At 45.6% G+C, this 20,799-nt stretch overlaps 1 pseudogene; it reads left to right on the top strand.

Moving 5' to 3' along the window:
- The window catches only part of LOC132219294 (phosphatidylinositol 3-kinase regulatory subunit beta-like), a 78,938-nt pseudogene extending 58,583 nt beyond the window's left edge, over positions 1–20,355 (top strand).
- The last annotated feature ends 444 nt before the right edge of the window (positions 20,356–20,799 follow it).

Here is a 20,799-nt window from a genome sequence, read left to right as displayed (position 1 = left end):
ACATGCCCAGGTTGCAGGCTTGATCCCCAGTGTGGGACGTGCAGGAGGCAGCCGATCAAAGGTACTCTCTCTCATCATTGATGCTTCTCTCTCTCTCCCCGCTTCTGAAATCAATAAAAATATCTTTACAAAAAGAAACACACAGAACACATTCATTCCCTCTTCTCCTTAATGGCCTCCCACAGAGGAAGCAACCTGACCTCTTTGAGACTTTTTCCTCCGGGCTGTGTCCTCTGAGGGCTCTTTTGTGCCAGACACTGAGCTGCAGTGATAAATAGGCCAGCTGAGATCAGCAGTATATGCCTCATAAGACACGCTTTCAAATCCCGTTCACCACGCTGTTGTTGAGGAGGTGGTCCGCCATGGCTGTGCCAACACTTCCAACCCTCTGCTCACTGCTGTCCTAACTTACATCCAAGAGGGAAGGGTTGATAGCTCGGGGTTCAGGACAATCATTAGGCCATGTTTGACTCATGGGTAGGGTCCTGTGTGTGAAGAGTTCACAGCATGTGTGGTCTCCCCTTTGCCATTTGTCCACTAGGCAGTACGGAAGCCAGACAGGGCTGACTTCCTCCAGACAGGCTCCAGCCTGCTGGTATACCTCTTCTGTGCTTACAGCCAGGTCAAGCCTACTTTGCTGACTCAGCCCCTGTATTTGAATGCTTCCAGTGATGAGGAAATTAGAATCAGAAATCATTGGGGCGTGGCTGTGAGTGAATGCATGTGTGCATGTGTGTGTGTGCAAGTTTGTGTGGTGTGTGTTCAGACATGTCCTATGTCAGACTAATTGAGGACTTTCCCAGCTCTGAAAAGAAGTCCCTACATCAAAATAAAAAGCTCCTGTTCAGCAAAAGAAACCATCAACAAAATGAAAAGGGAGCCCACTGAATGGGAGAACATATTTGGCAATGATACATCTGATAAGAGGTTAATATACAAAATATATAAGGAACTTATTCAACTTAACAAAAGGAAGACAGCCTGATTAAAAAATGGGCAAAGAACCTGAGTAGACTCTTCTCCAAAGTGGACATACAGTTGGACAAGACACATATGAAAAAATGCTAAAAGTTACTGATCAACAGAGAGATGCAAATTAAAACAACAATGAGGTATCCCTTCACACCTGTCAGAATGGCTACCATCAACAAATCAACAAATGACAAGTGCTGGTGAGTATGTGGAGAAAAGAGGACCCTAGTACACCTCTGGTAGGAATGCAGATTGGTGCAGCCACTATGGAAAACAGTATGAAGTTTCCTCAAAAAATTAAACATGAAACTGCCATTTGACCCAGTGATCCCCTTCTAGGAATATATCCTAAGAAACCCGAAAGACCAATCAGAAAGAACATATGCACCCCTATGTTCATAGCAGCGCAATTAATAATAGCTAAGATCTGGAAACAGCCCAAGTGCCCATCAGTAGATGAGTGGATAAAAAGCTGTGGTATATTTACAACATGGAATACTATGCAGCTGTAAAAAAGAAGGATCTCTTACCCTTTGAGACAGCATGGAGGGACCTGGAGAGTATTATGCTAAATGAAATAAACCAGTCATATAAAGACAAGTATCACAGGATCTCACTCATATGTGGAATCTAATAAACAAAATAAACATGAACAAAACAGATCCAGAGACATACAAGAATGGAACAGACTGTCGAATCTCAAAGGGGAGGTGGGGGTGGGTGGGTGGAAAAAGATTAACCAGGGAACTTATAAGCATAACCCATGGACACAGACAATAGTATGGTGAAGGGCTGGGGCGGGGGCGGGGAATGTAGTGAGAGGGTAATGGTGGAAACAGGCGGGGCATCTATAATGCTTTTAACAATAAAGATAAATTTTAAAAAAATAATTTCCCTTGCTTATCTTGCTGTTTTTCTTTGGGCATAATTCCCTAGTTTGAAACCTGGCAGTGCAGAGGGGATACCAGGAGGGCAGAATTCGGTAATTCCTGAGCCTCTGGCTTCCACCACCTGGATAGCACCAAATGTTCCACTTCCCTATGCCTGCTGAAGTGTGATATTCAGAAGTAAACTGAAGAACTACCTTAGAAAATAAAGGTGTAAAAAAGGCAGGGACATTGGAAACAGAAGGGGCCCGTGCCTTGCCTGTGAGAGATTTGGGGAGCATTGCTTGCACCCATTGGTCTCTCTCCTCCTTGCTCAGGAGAGAGTGGCGAAGAGGAGTGGTGGCGATGTTCGGGTTTCCTCCCTATCTTGACTACTGATCCAAGAGCAATGATGGGAAGCAGCTCAGAGAGACTGAACTGGGCATGCTCAAAGAAATCACATCAAGAGGTTCCCCTGCTGAGGCTGAGGCCCTTGTTCATCGGAGGGATGAGTGATTCGCTCAGCACCAGCTGTGGCAGCACAAAGGTGGCCGCTCTGTCACCCAGTTGCTCCATGGATGACTGTGAAAATAACGACAGTGGTTTCTCATGCCAGAAAAGGTGGAAGTGAGCAGTGGGTAAGAAGAAAGAAGCAGACAAAGGCTGCTGGAGAGAGAACAGCTTTCGGATCTCTATGTATTTGGAAGAAAATGCAGCAATATCTATCAAAGTTAAAACCAGGCCTACTCTTTGATGCAGAAATTCCAGTTTTAGGTTTTCCTGCAGATACACTTGTACATGTGGGCAAAGAGGTGGATATGTGGATACACTTGCCACATTCTTGGCAATTGCCAAGACAGGTAGGAACTTATACTTCCATCAGTAGTGAACTGGTTACATAAAGTATGACCCATCTATACAATGGACCACCACCCAGCCTTGAAGAAGAATGAGGCTGATCTAGTTGTGCTGAGATGGAATGATCCTTGAGCCACTTCAGAAAGAAACCCTGCAGACCAGTGCACTTCCATTTGTGCAAAATCTAAAGGTTTCTGCACAGACAGATGTGCTTGTGCATGTGAAGGCCATTTCCGGAAGGATCCACATAAAACTGGTGACACCATTTAACTTTGGTTGGGCGTGGCCATGAGAGAATAAGGAATGGGGTTGGGGGGGAGGGGAGAGGGAGGCTCGTTTTTCTTTCTACACAGTTTTGCATTATTTAAATGCACTTCATACGCTTACACTCTGTTCCCAACAAATATGGTTCCTCATAAAAAGGAAGCACGTCTTCTGCACATCTGCCAAATGCTGCACTTCTCTTGACCCAGATATTTACCGAACACCCATTGTTTGCAGGATACAGCGCCTGCCTGATTGGGGGAGGAAACAGAAGATACAGCTCATGCTTTCAGGGAACCCGCTGTCCAGATGGGGAGAAAGATGTATTCTACAAATTGGAGGGGAAATTTAATCTTGATGAGGGTGCTGGAGACTTTTATAGAGCTGGTTTGTAAAGTATTAGCAGTAGAATTGTGAGACCTGAAGATGAATGAATGGAGTGCAGAATTCCAGGGGGAGAGAACAACATGAACCAAAGATATGGAATGGGCAACAGAAACCATGTCGTGTCACCTTCCCACGTGTTTGGTGTGCTATCAGAAATCCTTCCTTGTGGAATAAGGTATCATTTGCTTTTAGGAGTCTTTGTGAGAATGCAGACTCTTGATTCTCAGTAAGATATGAGGGGATGGATTCAGTGAGGGTGCTAGTAAACCAGTTCCCCCCGCCCCCCACACACAAAGGATTGGATTTTAACATTTGTCAATTTCCATGGTGTAAGTACTCCCACCATGGCTGACTTAAAGCTGTCCATACAGCAAGGAAGTTAGGAGGCGACACGCCTAATGGACTCTCTTAAGCCTGAAAGAGCCCGCTCTGGCACTCCATGAGAAAAAGTAGAATCCCAGACTATCAGAGCTAAAAGGAATTTAAAGAGGTTCAAAATAAACCCTAGCTACACACGAAGAAATTAAGGTGCTTGTACAATGCAGAAGAGGCAGAGTATGGATATTATCTTCTAGTTCTCAGAGTAGTGAAATTCCTGGTTCTCCTTGGAAATCACTCATACAATAGACAGGATGGACCGTGAGACCATGTGGTTTTGAAGGCACGAGAGGCTACCAAGAAAAGCAGGGAGGTTTCTCTGATGGAGCACAGATAGGTAGAGTTCCAGAAGGGGTCTTGGTCAAGAGGACAGTTCTATGCACTGGGGGGGGGGGGGGGGGGGGTAAGAAAGGAATAGACAGAGTCCGAAGATATTTCAGGAGGGCTTAGAAGACCAAATTCCCAACTGCACGGTCTTGTCTGGGATTGACTTTTCTTCCTGGAGCAGGAGCAAAATGAGCTGATCTGATATGTGAAAAAGAAGAACCGGGCTGGTCCCATCAGGTCCTGGATGACTTGTGTGCACTCGGGCAAGTCACTTCCTCTCTACAGAGGTCAAAGCCTTTCTCCTCAAAGTGGGGCGGGGACCCTCCGGTGTGGCAGCTCCCTGCCTGTGAGTCAGTGAAGAGGCCCCGGCAGCCGTCAATGTCAGAAGTGAGGGGAGAATCCGTGCAGCAGGTGGGTTTATTTTCGATGCCCAATCTGAGGCGGACAAAGAGAAATCGGAGCAGCAGGAGGCAAAAGCGAGGCTTGTTTTGTGAGTGGACGATGGGGCTGGGGAATGGAGGATGGGTTGGGGCAAACAGGACAGAGACACCCTTTCATCATGTCAGACATTAAAAAATCTCACCACCGTGCTGAAGACAGCTTCTCAGTGGGGAGGCCTTTGCCTTCTGGGAAGGTCCAAGTTCCTTTGCATGGGTCGAGGGACTCCATTATCTGCCCTTGTCTATCTTTCCTCTCCTGAGTTCCCCAACCCAGCTCTGCAACACCAAGTGAGGCTATGGGAGTACCTACTGCTTGTTAACACTGCAGGTTCGGGGCCTCAGCCTTGGCTCAGACCTCTCCCTGAATGTTCTTCCCCATCATATCAGCCCTGCCTCCAGACAGATAACCACTTCCTCACACATGCCAGAGCTGCTCCCCCACACATGCCATTGCAATGGCAATAGGGCGATTTCATCACAAGTTTCTGTTTTTACTTCCCCCGTTTCCCTGTGAGCCTTGTGAAGGCAGGAAACTCTGTCTTGGTTCCCGAGGTGGAACTGGTCACTGACTCCCAGGCACTGGGAACGCCAGGTGGAGAGGAGAAAGCTGCTCCTGTCGTCCCAGAGCTCCACCTTGGGAGAGAGAGGGTGGAGTGCCAGCCTCACTGCTACAAACTTTTGCTGAAGGCCAACTGGGAGCGCTGATCCACCAAGTCCCTTAAGTGGTTTTTAGCTGAGCCCCTGAGGGGAATTGCGCAAAACTCCCAGGGGGGCAGGAGGTTGTAATGCTGTTGTAGAAGGAGGTAAATGAAAGCCTTCTTCAAGGCTGAGCTCCAATAAAGTCATTCCATTTCTCTGGGGAGGAGGATCCTTCCTCAGCCCTCACACAAATCCTCCCCACTGCTAAGGGTGGATGTGGGTGCTGTGACGTGCCACCCAGGCCCCCTTCAGCACTGAAGGACTGACTCCCGACCTCCCTTCCCTTCCATCGGTGCAGATCTCCAGAGCATGCCCTGTTCATCTCCACCCCAGAGGACCTCAATCGACGAGGATGATACCCGCTGCTGCTGAGGGCTGTGGATACTGGCAGACTGGTCCCCGTTGGGAGACCTGATGACAGGGGTAGGAGCTGAGACTACAGGCAGGAGGGTGATGTCCATGGGGCAACCGGGAGAGCCACAGGATCAACAGATGTCAGCAGGGTGGTGCTCAGCCCTGGCTACTGAGCAGCAGGCTGCCACGACCAAGTGGGATGAGTCAGCAGCAGTGGGGAGGTGCCAGTGGGAGGAGTCACCTCTGATCTCACACTGGCGGGGGCTCTCACCAGCCTGGGGCAGTCCCAGCTCCTAAGCATGGCTACACACTAAGATCACTTCAAAAATACTGATTCCAGTGCTCAGCCTTAAGAGATTGTGATTTCATTGCTCTGCAGTGAGGCTGGCCCTTCGTGTTTCAAATGCTCACCGGAGTTAGATGGAAAGACCGTAGATAAGCTCTGAAATCAGACAGAATTAGGGTTGAGTCCTGGTCCATTAGTGGCTAGGCAGTTTTAGGGTGTAATTAGTTTTTCTGAGCTTACATTTGTCATCTGTAAAATCATGCAAATCGCATATAGTTCATGGAAATACCAAAAGGGCAACATGTTACTCATCATGGATTAATAGCCTTCAATCCATGGAGCTATTACTATTTGTATTCATACTTGGCCTTTTGCCCCTCCTTCCCCAGGGTATAGCAACCTATGGTAGACTTGCCTTCCTTAGCCCCTGCTCCATTGTGGGGGAGACGTATCTCCTACCTAGATTGTGGCTGTAGCAGCTGAATGGAAAACCAATGACTCCCCGGGGGTTGACCAGATGACCAAATGCTGGCATCCATGATTACACTCCTGTTCACACCTAGAATAACACATCCCACAGTCAGCCCTTCAAGATGACACTGGCAGCTATGCAGCTGCTACTCGGGAAACTAAGCAGGGTAGGTTTTGCTCACACAAGGGCAGCCATAAGGCCCAGGGTACTTAAATGACTTCCCCAGAATTGCACCAGTTATAATGTGGCTTTGGACAAGTCCTTCCTCTCTGTGCCTCAGTTGCTTGCTCTGTAAGATATGGGTGGCTCATCTGGATAAATGACTATTCTGCTCAGTTTGGTGCTGCTGGTTCGGCAATACCCTTCCCTCCGGATATGCCTTGGGAAACTGACCCCGTCTCCACCTTTTCCCACAGAGGCCAGGGCTCTGAGAGATGCCACTTTGGAGCAAGGGACCCAAGAGTCTGCCGTGGCTGCTTCCCACACACCTGCCCCCTGATGTTGTGAGTGACCCATTCCTCCTCCTGCCAGATGGAACTTTAAATAACCTCCAGCCCACTGTGTGGCTGCCAGAAGTTGTAATTAAATAATGTCCAGCCGTCAGAAAAGCTGTTACAAATGGTCCTTTTGTCTGCACCGCTGTCTGGAAAGCCAGGACGCAGAGAAGCGAGGGGGTCATAAATATGAAGGGCAGAAGTTCAGTGGGAATCCTGGGAGCAATCGCTTTCGGGGACCCTGAAAACCATGGAAGTTGTTTTCTTTTTTAAATGTGTCACGATCCCAGGGGAGAGCACCTAGCCCTGGCTCTGTGGCTGGGCCGCACACGGGATAACCTGAAAAGGACTAGGGACCCTGGGGTCCTTACCTGGAGCTGGCTGTCCCAGGCTGCATCCCCTTTGAAAGTGCACACAGGAAACTACAAGGGGCAGGTGAGTGCTGACAGCCCGAGACAGTGCCCAGATGAGTGCTCCTCATTCCCTCCCTCCTTTCCTTCCTCCTCATCCTTTTTCTCTCTTTTTTCAACAAACACCCTTGAATCTCTATTATGTTGGAGAGTCCTCTCTGCAGGAGGAACAAGGGGAAGAAATGCACACTCACTGAGCATGTATTTAGTGTTAGATGTTTTATGTACATGACTCCATCTAATTAGTACAACACACCTGGGAGATGGTTATTATAAAACTCAATATTGTAGGTAAGGAAACTGAGGCTCTTAGACATTAAGCAATTAGGAGGTTGGGGATTAGCGCTCTAGCCTGTAAACCCATCAGCTCGGAGGCTGGGTGTCTTTGCACATCGCCTTGCTGGGTGAAGCATGGGACCTGGCACATAGAAGGCTTCAGAAATACGGTGGAAGGAAGGGAGGAGGGGGAGAACGAAGAGGGAACTGACTCAGTCTGTCAGACATCAAAGCCAGTGATCTTTCTATCAGTGCACGTTGGGTCTGGAGAGTACAGACAGGCAGTTGTATATCAGATAAATGTATACTATAATCAGGGGAAAGAGCTGTTAAGATATGTGCAAAAAGAGCATGTTTAGGAAGCAGAAAGTTGGTTTCAAGAGTCATGGAGGAGGGGGAGCCAAAGTGTATGGGTGGTCAGAGTAGAGAAGTTCATTTCCATTTGCAAGAGCAAGGGGGCTTCATGGAGAATTGGAGACGGAAGGATGAGTAGGATTTGGACCCTGATGGAGGACAGGGAAGGCTGATCAGACAGAAGGGGTGGTGGAGAATCGTAAGTATCCTACAATTGTAAATAACCTACAGGCAGGTTAGGCCAGTGCTCAGGGCATGTGGGAGCTGCCTGGACTAGAACGTGAGCCTATATAGTGTGCTGGTGAGGTTCCTGGGGACTAATCAGGCAACACAGTCCCCTCCCAGGGTGGGTGAGAGCTGTTCAGGGTGAAGGCAATCACGAGTGAGCCTGAATATGTGTGTGTGTGTGTGTATGTATGTGTGTGTACGTGTGTATGAGTGTGTATGTGAGTGTGTTTGGGTATGAGTGTGTATGTGTGTGAGAGAGTGTGTGTATATGAGTGTGTGTGAGTGTGTCTGTTTATGAGTGTGTATGAGTGTATGGGTGTGAGTGTGTATGTGAGAGTGTGTGCCTGTGTGTGTATGTGCGTGTGAGTGTGCATGTGTGTGTGAGTGCTGAGGTGGGTGGCTAGTACTTTCTTCTGAGGTTTGCCATGAGGCCCAAGTGGAAATGTGTTTGTTTCCTGGGTCTGCCGGGTGCAGAGCAGCCTGCACTTCCACCCGGGCCTTCACAGAGATCTGCTGGCAGGTTCTGCAGCAGCGAGAAAGGTGGGCATATTCTGGTGGGTAGAGGACTTAGACCCTGGCCGCCCTATAGGGTCAGAGGTGGCACCAATATTGGTGATTTGGGGAACTGGAGGGAGTTAATCAAAGGTAAGGGCTCTAACTGCCTTTCTGCTCTTCACCTGTCCCCAGCCCCTCCACCTGCCACCCAGCAGCGCCGAGCAGCTGCCCGTGCACGGGGCAGTGAGGCTTGCGGAAGCTGTCGCTGAGCTGTCCCTCAATTCTGCCCGACACCCTCTGAGAGCAGCAAGAACACATGTCACAGGAACAAACAGCCCAGTGGTTTGGGGATCATGAAGAATTACAGCCAGGGCACTTCGCTTTGCGGACAGGCTGCTGGCAGCATCCCCAAAGACCAAGTGGAAACTCACAGGGCTGTTTCAAGAGACAGGGAAGCTCAGAATGAGAAGGCCTGAGGTGGAAATATCAGGGCTACCTTGATAAGAGCTGTTTCCTTCCAGCACAGCACAAGAGCCCAGCCAAAAGCTACCATCACACGGTAACCCTTTGACCGCCGCAGAAACCTGACTTGTTCCATTGGTGGGGAGCCCTTGGAGCCAAATGTAGAGCAGGTAGAGCACACAATTCGACAGGATGGGATTCCAGGGACAGGATGGACTCTAGGTGTGGGGTAGGATTCTGAATTGAGTACTTCTGCCATCAGGATCCCAGAAGGAATCCTGCTCCCTGCCTAGGGCATGTCTCTGGGCCTTGGTTTTCTATTCACAGTCATTCAGCAAGCACCTAGAGAGCACCTAGTGTATGCCAAGTGTTCTGTTAGGTGCTGAGGGCCAGGCAGCCGAGAACAATACATGGTCTCTGCCCCCATGAAGCTGCCCGTCTAGAGAAGTAAAGAAGTCATTGGACACATGAGGACACTGGCGCACACTGCAGTGAATGACCGCAGGGGAAGGACAGGGCTGCGGGATCAGGGAAGGCCTCTGAGGAAGAGACTGGGAACCGATTCCTGAAGGGTCAGTTCGAGTTACCTGAGTCAGACTTGGAGGAAGAGTTTGTGCAAAGGCCCTGGGGAGGGGAACAGAATGGTATGTTTTAGGCGCTGAAGGTAACCGGTGCGGCCTGAATGCAGTGAGCAGGAAGCAGAGTGGATGACAGGAAGCGAGTTTGACATGCTTGGACTAGAGAGTTGGGTAGAGTGTCAATATAGTTGGGGTAGGTTCCGGGTATGGCCTCAGTTTTCAGAGTTGGAACTTGGTTTACGCTGAGGCTTCTATTCTGGGTGAAGGCCAAAGCCCAGTTTGTGGATCAGAGCAGCCCAGGGTCTCTGTGGGTATAGTTAGGTTGAGTTAGTGTTCAGTCTCTGACCATGGAGTCCCTAAATTTCTCTAAAAGCACAAGCCTATAGAAGGAAATCAGTGGCTTTAGCTGATGGGAGAAGGGAGCCCAGTGCCAGGGAGGCGAATCCACTTTCTACAGACAATAGCTTTGACCTATGAATGGCCCCTGCAGCTCTGCACCTTGAGGATGAAGGTGTGCAGGACACCCAGCTCTCCACGGATGAACAGCCCTCCTGCTTCCTCCCACTTGCCATTGTTTTCTATCCAGACCACGTTTCTGCCTCTGAATGTGATCTTTGAAACTTATGAGCAATGATGACAACTGATTCTGAAAACCTTTATATGTCCTCGAATTGCCATGGCTAATGGGACATTGTTCCCATCTCTGAACAATAACTCAGGAGGCCCGGCTGTCTCTTTGCTCTTTGCTCTCCCTCATGTTATCTCCCTGATGAAATCTGCAATAAAATAATTAAAATGATTATAGCAGGTGAAAGATGCTAATGGGATTGTTGGACGCTGCGAGCTCCCCAGCCTCTCTCAGCTCTGCATGTCAGGGTGAGTTGACTGGTCTCTTGTGACCCTCTTATGAATGGGCACCAGTACGGCCTGCACATCTCTGTGTAATATATATGATTTGAGAAGCATTTATATTTGTTTGAGCACCTGTTGAGACAGGCCAGTAAACCAGGACAAGTGGAACAGGGAAACTGAGACAGAGAGCTGAACAAACTGGCTGAGTGATTTACAGCAGATACAGAAGCTCACCTCCCTAGAGATAACATCTAGGCCTCAGTTGTATTTCAGCTCCAGACCCAGAAAAGCAGAAAAACCAGGTGGGTGATGCCAGGCCAGCTGCAATGACTAAGGACCCCCTGCCCTGGCACTGACCTACCAGTAGTGACCACAGCCCTGGGAAACTGATGCATATTCTGCTGAAACCTCCCCTATATTCCCTCCTTCAAGAGAGAGATAAAACCTTTCAAAACAAAGGACCCACACTTGCTCTCCTTCTGGGGAGCACATCTGTGCCACTCCCTCCCCCCACCCCCAAGTTATGCATCTTCTAAACTCTAAGGGACCTCAGGAGACTTACAACCAGGGGAGCAATGAGCAGCGGCAACTCATCCCAGGCTGACCCCCTGACCCTGTCCCCAAGGCCCACATTTTCTCTGGCTTCCAAGTGAGCTAAAGCAGCCCAGCCTAGGCTCTCCTGTTGCTTCGTCTATGCTAGCCCTTCCCTGTTTCACTGTCTCCAGCTTTAATAAACATATCTTCATAGTCACCTGGACCTGTGTTGTGAAATATTTCCTGCACCAAGTCATGGGGTGGGAGGCAATTTGAAAACAGCAGCTAAAACTGGAAAGGTTCTTTGCAGTCCACTAGTGGGTGAGTACAAGGGGTCTGTGGCAAATTTTGAAGGAATGGAGGGGTCCAAACCCTATAAACACTCAAAATGGCCAGTACAGGCATCCCCAACACAGGGTCTCCATACTGCTGGTGTGGGATCACAATTAAGCAGAATATGAATCAGAGGCTCAAAAAGAAAGAGGTCCCTAAAAAAATGGATAGGGGAAGAGAGCCAGGAAATCTCAGAAGATGAGCTACTATATTTTAAATAACACCCCAAAACAACCAAAGAAGAAGCTCTGTGAAGCTGGAAAAACTACCCTGAACCAGGCTTCCTTCGCAAAGTTCAGGAAAATTATATGCACATAAAAATAAACGTCATAAAAACATTGAGAAAAAACCCACAGAAATTATTATAAGAACAAAGAGAATAAGGTACAGAATAAATTCTTTATAGACAGTGAAAGTATGCCAGAAAGATATACCCTCAAGACTGTGACCTAGTGAACTAAAATGATGTAACCAAAATGAGCTAAAAGACATTAAATGATATCATCATCATAAATGATAATACTAATAAAACTTCAGAAATTATATGACAACTCACAGGAAGAAATTAGAAGGGAAAAAAGTTACTTCAAAAAATAAAGATTAAAACTGCAAGAAACACTAAATATAACAAATAATACCTTAATAACAGAAGGTAAAAAGGAGAACATTTTTAAGAATAAAAAAGTAGTGAAGAGAGAGAGAGAGAGACAGAGAGAGAAAAGGAATCTGAGAGTAAGTTAAAATATTGAGTAGAAGCATGGAATATCTTATATGTAGCAATATGGGTCCCTGAGAAAGAAAACCAAAGTAAGGCTACAGAGCTGATGCTAGAAATTATAATTTAAGGAAACATTCCTGAAATAATAATAAAAGATCTGAACCTACATATTGAAAGAACACAAGTATACAGAGTGTACCTAAAAAATTGAGCCTGAACAGCAACACATAGTCTGGTAAAATTACTGTACTTTAAGAAGAAAAAAAGATTTTTTTTTTAAAGCAGAAGAAAATTATTTAGGTGTCTAGCCAAAAAGAGGAAATAGCTTACAAGGGAAAGAAAAATTAGGTTACCATCAGACTTTCTGACAATAATACTTTAAGCTAGAAGAAAATGAAATGACATTTTAAAATACTTAAGTAAAGAAAATATAATTCGAGAGTTTTATATTCAGGAAAAGGGACTTTCATGTACAAAGAGCACAGGTAACTATTATCAACATGCACAAACTCAAGGAATATTATTCGTATGAGTTCTTCTTGAGGGATTTGGTAGATAAGCTTGAGATAAGCAAAATCACTAAAGAGACATGGATATTGAGGCCTGACAGTGAGCATTCAATACTAGCTACTTATAAAATTAAGACTGAATAGGGTTAAAAGGGAGAGCACATAGTAAGCAGTCACTACATGATTGAAAATATAGTTCATAGGGCAACTATAAAAATTTAGGGGACAATGAGGAGAATATATGCAGATATATTTTTCTAATTATTTTCAGTAAGGAAAAGAGTATTTGCATCATTTTTCTGAGACTGTGGAGTGAGTAATGTGAGACAAAGCAAATGACTGGTCCTGGGACTTTCTAATCTTATTATCTCCTGCATTCTCAGTTTGGAAGGAAGAAGACACTGATATAACAGGAGATTAGGTAATAGTTCTGAATTTGAGTGGAAAGTATCAGTATCTGTACACCTGAAACTAATATATGTTAACTGTAATTGAAAAATAAAAATGACTTAAAACTGAAAAATAACCTTGTAATAACTATGCATGGTATTAGATGGGTACTAGACTCATGGTGATCACTTAGTACTGTATATACATATCTAATCACTATGTTGTACACCTAAAACTCATATAAAACTATGTGTCAAAAAAGAGAACATATCAGTATCTGTACAGTACATGTATTTTCTAGCTCTGTCCACTGAAAAGGCCTGGACAATGACCACACCAGGAGCAATAAGCATCCCTGGTCCACAGGTTGTGGTCTTGAAATACCATTTCCCACCAGAAGGAATCAGGGCTTCCTGAGAAATGTCAGATTTCAGATCTGAGGCTGGAAGAGTACAAGGTAAGTCTGGAATATTTTGTCATACTAAATAGCAAAGAGGTTATCAGAGAACACTAGAATCATGTCAAAGGGTGCAGGAGCCAACTTAAGGAGCTCCCACTGGCCAAAGATGAGGCCATTTGAACTTTAATAAGAATAATAATTAAAATGGGTTAAAACCCACTATGTATGTTTAAATACTGTGTTCATAATCATATTTATATATTTATAAATCTATATTTATCTTATTATATATTATATTTATTATAATAAGTATACACTTTTTATTTTTATAAATCTATATTTAAAAATAAAATATTTATTTATAAAAGTAAATATAGATTTATAAATATATAAATGGTGTTCCCCCAAAAATGTTTACATACACTTTTTTCTGATAGCTCAATTGATGTTTCTTTCTTTTCAGATTTAACCCATTGGAATTAATAATGATTCCAATAGGAAGAAAGCAAGGGGAAGGCCAGACATTATAAGCATGGTCACCTGGGCAGCTTCACCAGGAAGCTGCAACTTTGCACTCCCCAGGAAACCAGAGGTCCATTCCTTGCAGATCACTGGGGAAAGGGATCAAACAAAGGGGAGATGGACGCATGCACAGTGAAGTTGGGGTGACGTAGGTAAGGTGCTTGCAATCAGTCTAGCCCAGTGATGGCGAACCTTTTAAGCTCGGCGTGTCAGTATTTTGAAAAACCCTAACTTAACTCTGGTGCCGTGTCACATATAGACATTTTTTGATATTTGCAACCATAGTAAAACAAAGACTTATATTTTTGATATTTATTTTAGATATTTAAATGCCATTTAACAAAGAAAAATCAACCAAAAAAATGAGTTTGCGTGTCACGTCTGACACGTGTGTCATAGGTTTGCCATCACTGGTCTAGCCTGAGGAACCATGATCACTGGCTAAAAGAGCAAACCACTGCAAGTGCATGGAATCCTGGAGGTTTAATTGGTTAAACTCCTAATTGTAACCCAGAAACAAAGAGTTCTTGCTCTCTTGCTTGGTCTGCTCTTGCTTGCTTGCGCTCCTGTTTCTCACTGGCTCTGTGACCCGCACTCACCCGTGTTTCCTCCATAGCCATGTGGCTCTGGAGACGCTGCATGGCTCCACAGGCAATACACTGCAGCTGGGAACACAAGCTAAGCTGGCTAGTTGCTGGGCTGGACTGTGTTTTAATATGGAGCAAAGACTGCTGAAAACAAGATGGGACTTTTTCATGGCGAGACGGAGGGATTTGGGACCTTGGAAGGGAACCTCCTTAATGTTACCTCATCAATAAACCTTTCCATGCTACCTCGTCCTCTTGTGCGGACCTCGGGAAATTCTTGTTCCTGGGGCACCCCAAGAGCTCCATGTCCACCAGTAACACGTGGGGACACAGAAGGCACCCCACTGATAACACATTTGCAGGAAATACAGGAGACAGCAGAATTTGTTGAACAGTTTCACAAGTAAGCAATCAGCAAAACCCAGACAGTAGGAAATTTAAGTGAAATGATGCAGATTCTTCAACAGATACACTGTAAGAGAACGAAAGGGATGGAGAACAACCTGAAGTGCCTTAAAATGCATGGCAACTATTTTATTTTATTTTATTTTATTTATTTTATTGTATTGTATTTTATTGTATTTGATTTGATTTTTAAATTTTTTTATTGATTTCAGAGAGGAAGGGAGAGAGAGAGATAGAAACATCAATGATGAGAGAGAATCATCAATCGGCTGCCTCCTGCAATGCCCCCTACTGGGGGTGGAGCCCGAAACCCAGGCATGTGCCCTTGACTGAAATCAAACCGGGACCCTTCAGTCCACAAGCCAACGCTCCATCCACTGAGCCAAACCACCTAGGGTAAAATGCATGGCAACTTTTTTAGATGGGCAAGACTACAGTCACTAGGAATGCACTCTTGAGGGATAAAACTGTACAGAAAACACAAAGAATTGTTCACTGTTGTGGATGAAAAAGGGGCTACATACTAAACCTGACAAGTTCAGGAGAGGGCTGCATGGTGGGCCTTACAAACTCAGAGACCTAAAGTAACCACATAGGATGGTCTGAATGTAAATATTCCTAACGAAAACCAACTCGTGGTGGTTAGTCATATCCTAGGTCCATAGCTTCCCTGGAAAAGGTCAATCTTTACCTTAAGTGAGAGTATTTATTTTCTTTTTGCATCTAAAATAACCTACCTGTGGAATGTTAGAGTAACCCCTTTTTCCAAACCTCTTTTCAAACAACCTTTCACTAGAGCAAGAAACCACAAAACCCCTCATTATTATCTTGTTGCCCAAATACTACTTCTATGTGCTGCAAATGTTAACTATTCTATACCTACTAATGTAAAAGAAGTATGCATCTTTCTGCTTTACTTTTTATCCAATCTCAGAGATTTTCCACTTTGCTTTCTCCTGTTCTCTTAAACTATAACAAATGGATTTCATGTAATCCCTCTTATGTCTCCTTCTTTGATTGTAACATATAAAATAAGCCGTAAAACTGCCATTCTCTGGAGTACTTCTTATTCCCTTGAGAATTTGATTCCCAGCAATTGTTATCAGTTTGGCTCAAATAAACTATTACTATATGACCTTTTCTTAGGCTGGATGTTCTTTTGTCAACACTACAAAAGTAAGAATATAATTACTTTGGGGAGAGGGAGGTTGTGACTAGAAAGGGGAATAGGAAAGGACTTTTGGGGTAATTGGCAAAATTCTATTTCTTGACCTGGGTGGTATTATGAGGGTATTTATCTTATAACAATGTCTTCAAGCTAAACATTTATTTTGGTTTAGCGTATTTGTTGTATTTTAAAATAAAAAGCTTTTTTAATGCACATATTTAGGTAGACCAAAGACAACATATTGACAAGGATACTTTGTTCATTAAGACATACAGGTTCAGCCCTAGCTGGTTTGGCTCAGTGGATAGAGCGTCAGCCTACAGACTGAATGGTCCCAGGTTCAATTCTAGTCAAGGGCACATGCCTGGGTTGCAGGCTCGATCTCCAGTAGGGGGTGTTCAGGAGGCAGCCAATCAATGATTTCTCTCTCATCATCGATGTTTCTATCTCTCTCTCCCTCTACCTTCCTCTCTGAAATCAATAAAAATATTTTTTAAAAAGACACAGAGGTTCAAATTCTGCCAACTGGGTGTTGGCTATGACATGGACTCCCAACTGCATGTTCTCTCTGGCTTACAGCACTTAAAAGATTATCCAATGAACAAGGAGAGGTCATGAGAGTAAGCTACAGGCTTTTATTAGGAGCCAAGAGTGAGCTGAGTAATAAAATATAACTTGGTCCAGAATAGAGGGCTCCCTGCATTTGACATTTCTACTTTATTTTAGCCAGAAGCCTTCTGGGCTCAAATAAAGTTCCAGAAAATGCATATTTATAATGGTGGCTCAATATTGCTAGGCAAATTCTAACTTAACAACATCTAATTTGTGAAATTTCATGGTAATTATGATATTTCTAGATTTTTCCCTTTAAATAAGACTTTGGCACCAACATTCCTCTAAACAGTAGCTTGCAGGATGAGGTAAGCACTTGTTTACAGAACTATAATTGCTTCACAGGGTGGAGGGGGCTATGGACTGTCCCATGATTGTCCAGCGCCTGAGCAAACAAGGCATAGTGACACACAGGAGATCCATGGTTTGGACAAAACAATGCAAAGAACTGGGGACTGCCATTCATTTCCTACTCCCCAGGCCAAACCCTCAACTTTGCTTCTTCATGAGCAGAGCTTCACACAATAGGGCAGAACTAATGCTAAGAACATGAGTGATTTCTGAATCATTTTGTTGAGCACACTGGGCTACCCATTTACCTAAGTAATTATTCAGATTAGTCATAAAGGCTGATTTTGCTCTTTGGGGGCTCGTTAGTGAGGGGAAGAAGAACATGGGCTCTCCTAATGTGCCTTATTGGCATGTGGCTTTCCAGCTGAAGACATTCAAGGCCCAAGACACAGGAAAGAGCTGTTTACCTTCCCCTTAACTGCCTTAAAAACTTTAGCTGGAGGTCCTCAAAAAAGACAACTACGCTGCTTGAGGCCACAGGGCAGGCTAGGGCACAGGGCGAGTACAGGTCACTGAGCAAGAGAGCGTGACAGTGAGCAAAAGCTCAAGAGAGAGGGAACACTTCGGGGATGTTAGCCATTCAAGATTTCATGCGCTTGCAGTGGCTCCAGCCTTCTAGCCAATGACCTTTTCCCCAGCCGCTAGACTGACAGGCAAGCACCTTTCCTACATCACCCCGACTTCACTGTACATGTGCCCATCTCCCCCTTTGTTCAACCCCTTCCCCCAGTGATGCGCAGGCAATGGACCAGTGGTTCCCTCGGGAACGTGAGGCTGTAGCTTCTGGTGAAGCTGAGCAGATGACCATGCTTATCATGTCTGGCCTTCCATTTGCTCTCTTCTATACAAGAGTAATGCTGACTAGCTAATTACGACAATAACAGCTTCTTTTCTTTAGCGAGATGCTTTTAAGGTTCTTCCATGAGGTAGCACGTATCAGTAGTTCACTCATTTTTGTTACTGGATAGTATGCCATTGTGTGTACATATTTTGTTTATTTAATGGACAAGAATATATAATGAGGCATAAACAGTCTCTTCAACAAATGGTGTTCGGAAACCTAGACAATCACTTGTTAACGAATGAAATTAGACCACTATTTTACACCCCACAAAAAGTTAACTCAAAAATAGTTTCAAGACTTGAAACAGCTGAAACCATTAAACCCCTAGAAGGAAAGATAGGCAGCATGTTCCTTGACACAGGTCTTGGCGATGATATTTTAAATCTGACACAAAAAGTAGAAGCAACAAAGAACATAAACAAGTGGGTCTACATCAAAATAAAAAAGCATCTGCATAGCAAAGGAAACCAACAAAATAAAAAGGCAACCTAAGGAATGAGAGAATATATTTGCAACCATCTATCTGATAAGGGGTTGTATAAATATAAATATCAGAGGGAACACTTTGTAAAATATATGATTGTCTAACTACTATTCTGTACACCAGAAACTAAAGCAAAATAATGGCGAATGTAAAATGTAATTGGAATTTTTTAAAATTAAAAAACCAAAATATATAAGGAGTCATACAACTAAATAGCAAAAACACAAACAATCCAATTATAAAAAATGGGAAGAAGTTCTGAATAGATGTTTTTCTAAAGAAGACAAATGACCAACAGGTACACGGAAACATGCTCAACATCATTACTTATCAGGAAAATGCAAACCAAAACCATAATCAGATATCAACTCACACCTGTTAGAATAGCTATTATAAAAAAGGTAAGAAATAACAAGTGTTGGCAAGAATGTGGAGAAAAGGGAACCCTCATGTACTGTTGATGGGAATGTAAACTGGTGCAGCCACACATGTCAAGATACCTCCAAAAATTAAAACTAGAACTAGCATATGATTCAGCCATTTCACTTCTGAGTATCTTCTTTAAATATAAAAAGACCAAAACAACCAGAGACCAGAACACCAGGTCCCATGCCCAGGCTGGCCCCGGCCCCCAGGGAGGGTTAGGGGTGCCCCTAGGCAACGCATAGGGTGCGAGTTTGATGGCGGAAAGTCAAAGCAATAGGAGGGAAGGTCTTAGGGGTCTGCGGGGTTGGGGTGGTCGGCCTGGGGTAGGTTTGGATTGTGCTGGGGAAGGAAGAGGAAGATCCGGTTGGAAAACGGCCCAGCACAGTACCTTTCTCATGGCGAACCAGGACGGCGCCAGCCGTGGACTGAATGGGCGGTTGTTTCATGAGTGCGCTTGGGACCGACATGTTCACGGCGGCGGCAGGACTCCCGAAACCTCACTGAGTCCAATAGTTCCAACGTCAAAGGACAGAAAAACTAGAGGCCCTGGACGGGCAACGGGACTGAAGGAAACATCACTTAAGAAGGCACTAGAGAAACCGGAAGTGTGCGACCAGAGGATTGTGGGATTGTGGAGGACGCCCGGGCATCTAGAGGATTGTGGGATTGTGGAGGACACCCAGGCGCCTATGGCTAGAATGTGAGCCTGTTACCGTGTATGTACCAGGTACATAGTCAGCCCTATCGTTCTCAGTCTCGCAGTATTTGGACGTGACTTCTGGCGGGAAATTATTTGTTACCTTGGTTTGAAGCGGAGGACAAGAGCCGCGAATACGACCAGCTCTACGAGGAGTACACACGCACCTCCCAGGATCTGCAGATGAAGCGCACCAGCACCGCAATCGAAGCCTTCAATGAAACCATCAAGATCTTCCAAGAGCAGGGCCAGACTCAAGAGAAGTGCAGCAAGGAGTTTCTGGAGCGTTTTGGGCGTGAGGACAATATGAAAAAGAGATGCAGAGGGTCCTGCTGAGCTTAGAACGGCGCAAGTCTCACATCCCCGAGATCCATGAGAGCCGAATGAAACTGGAACAGGAGCTGCGGACACAGGGCTTAGATAAGCACATGAATAGCCTGAAGCCAGACCTCATGCAGCTGCGCAAGATCCGAGACCAGTACCTGGTATGGCTCCCCCAGAAAGGCGCCCGGCAGAAGAAAATCATCCAGTGGTTGGGAATCAAAAATGAGCCTGACGACCAGTACGCACTGGTGGAGGATGAGGATGACCTCCCCCACCATGAGGAACGAACCTGGTGTGTGCGCAAGATCAACCGCACGCAGGCTGAGGAAATGCTGAACAGCAAGTGGGATGGTACAGTTCTCATCCGTGAGAGCAGCCAGCCGGGCTGCTATGCCTGCTCTGTGGTGGTGGACGGCGATGCCAAGCACTGTGTCATCTACCGCACGGCCATTGGCTTGGGTTCTGCGGAGCCCTACAACCTGTACGGGTCTCTGGAGGAGCTGGTGCTGCATGACCAGCACAACTCCCTCCTGCAACACAACAATGCACTTACCGTCACGCTGGCACATCCCGTGCCAGTCCTGGGCCCTCCCCCCTGACACCCCCCCCCACACACACACACAGAGCCTGCTGACTCATACAGAGCAGGACTCCATCTTTTTGTGTCTCCCTTCTTTGTGAATCTTTCTCTGTCTCAATCTCTCTTGCTTTCTCTGAGTCTCTCTCTTCCTGTCACTCTTTCTATCCGCATCTCTGTCCTCTCTGTCTCTCTTAGTCTCTGTACCTCTAAATCTCTGTGAGAGGAGCATACCTCCTCCACCCCACGCCCCCTTTCCCATGGGCACTGCCCTCCCCTGGCTCTGGCTGCCCCCTCCAGTTCCTACAGTTCCCTCAAGCTCCCCCTGCCTGTATCTACCATGTTTACAAAGGCCCCTGGGGTGCTCAGCCCCAGCCTGGTGCCCTGATTTTTAAGCCATAGACCTGGGGTCCGGGCAGGAAGAAGGCGCGAAGGAACTTCCCTTGGCCACTTCCAAGAACCTCAG

Source organism: Myotis daubentonii, chromosome 16, assembly GCF_963259705.1.
Source record: "Myotis daubentonii chromosome 16, mMyoDau2.1, whole genome shotgun sequence".
Taxonomy (NCBI): domain Eukaryota; kingdom Metazoa; phylum Chordata; class Mammalia; order Chiroptera; family Vespertilionidae; genus Myotis; species Myotis daubentonii.
Note: the sequence above shows the minus strand (reverse complement) of the source record. Positions and strands in the feature narration are given on the sequence as shown.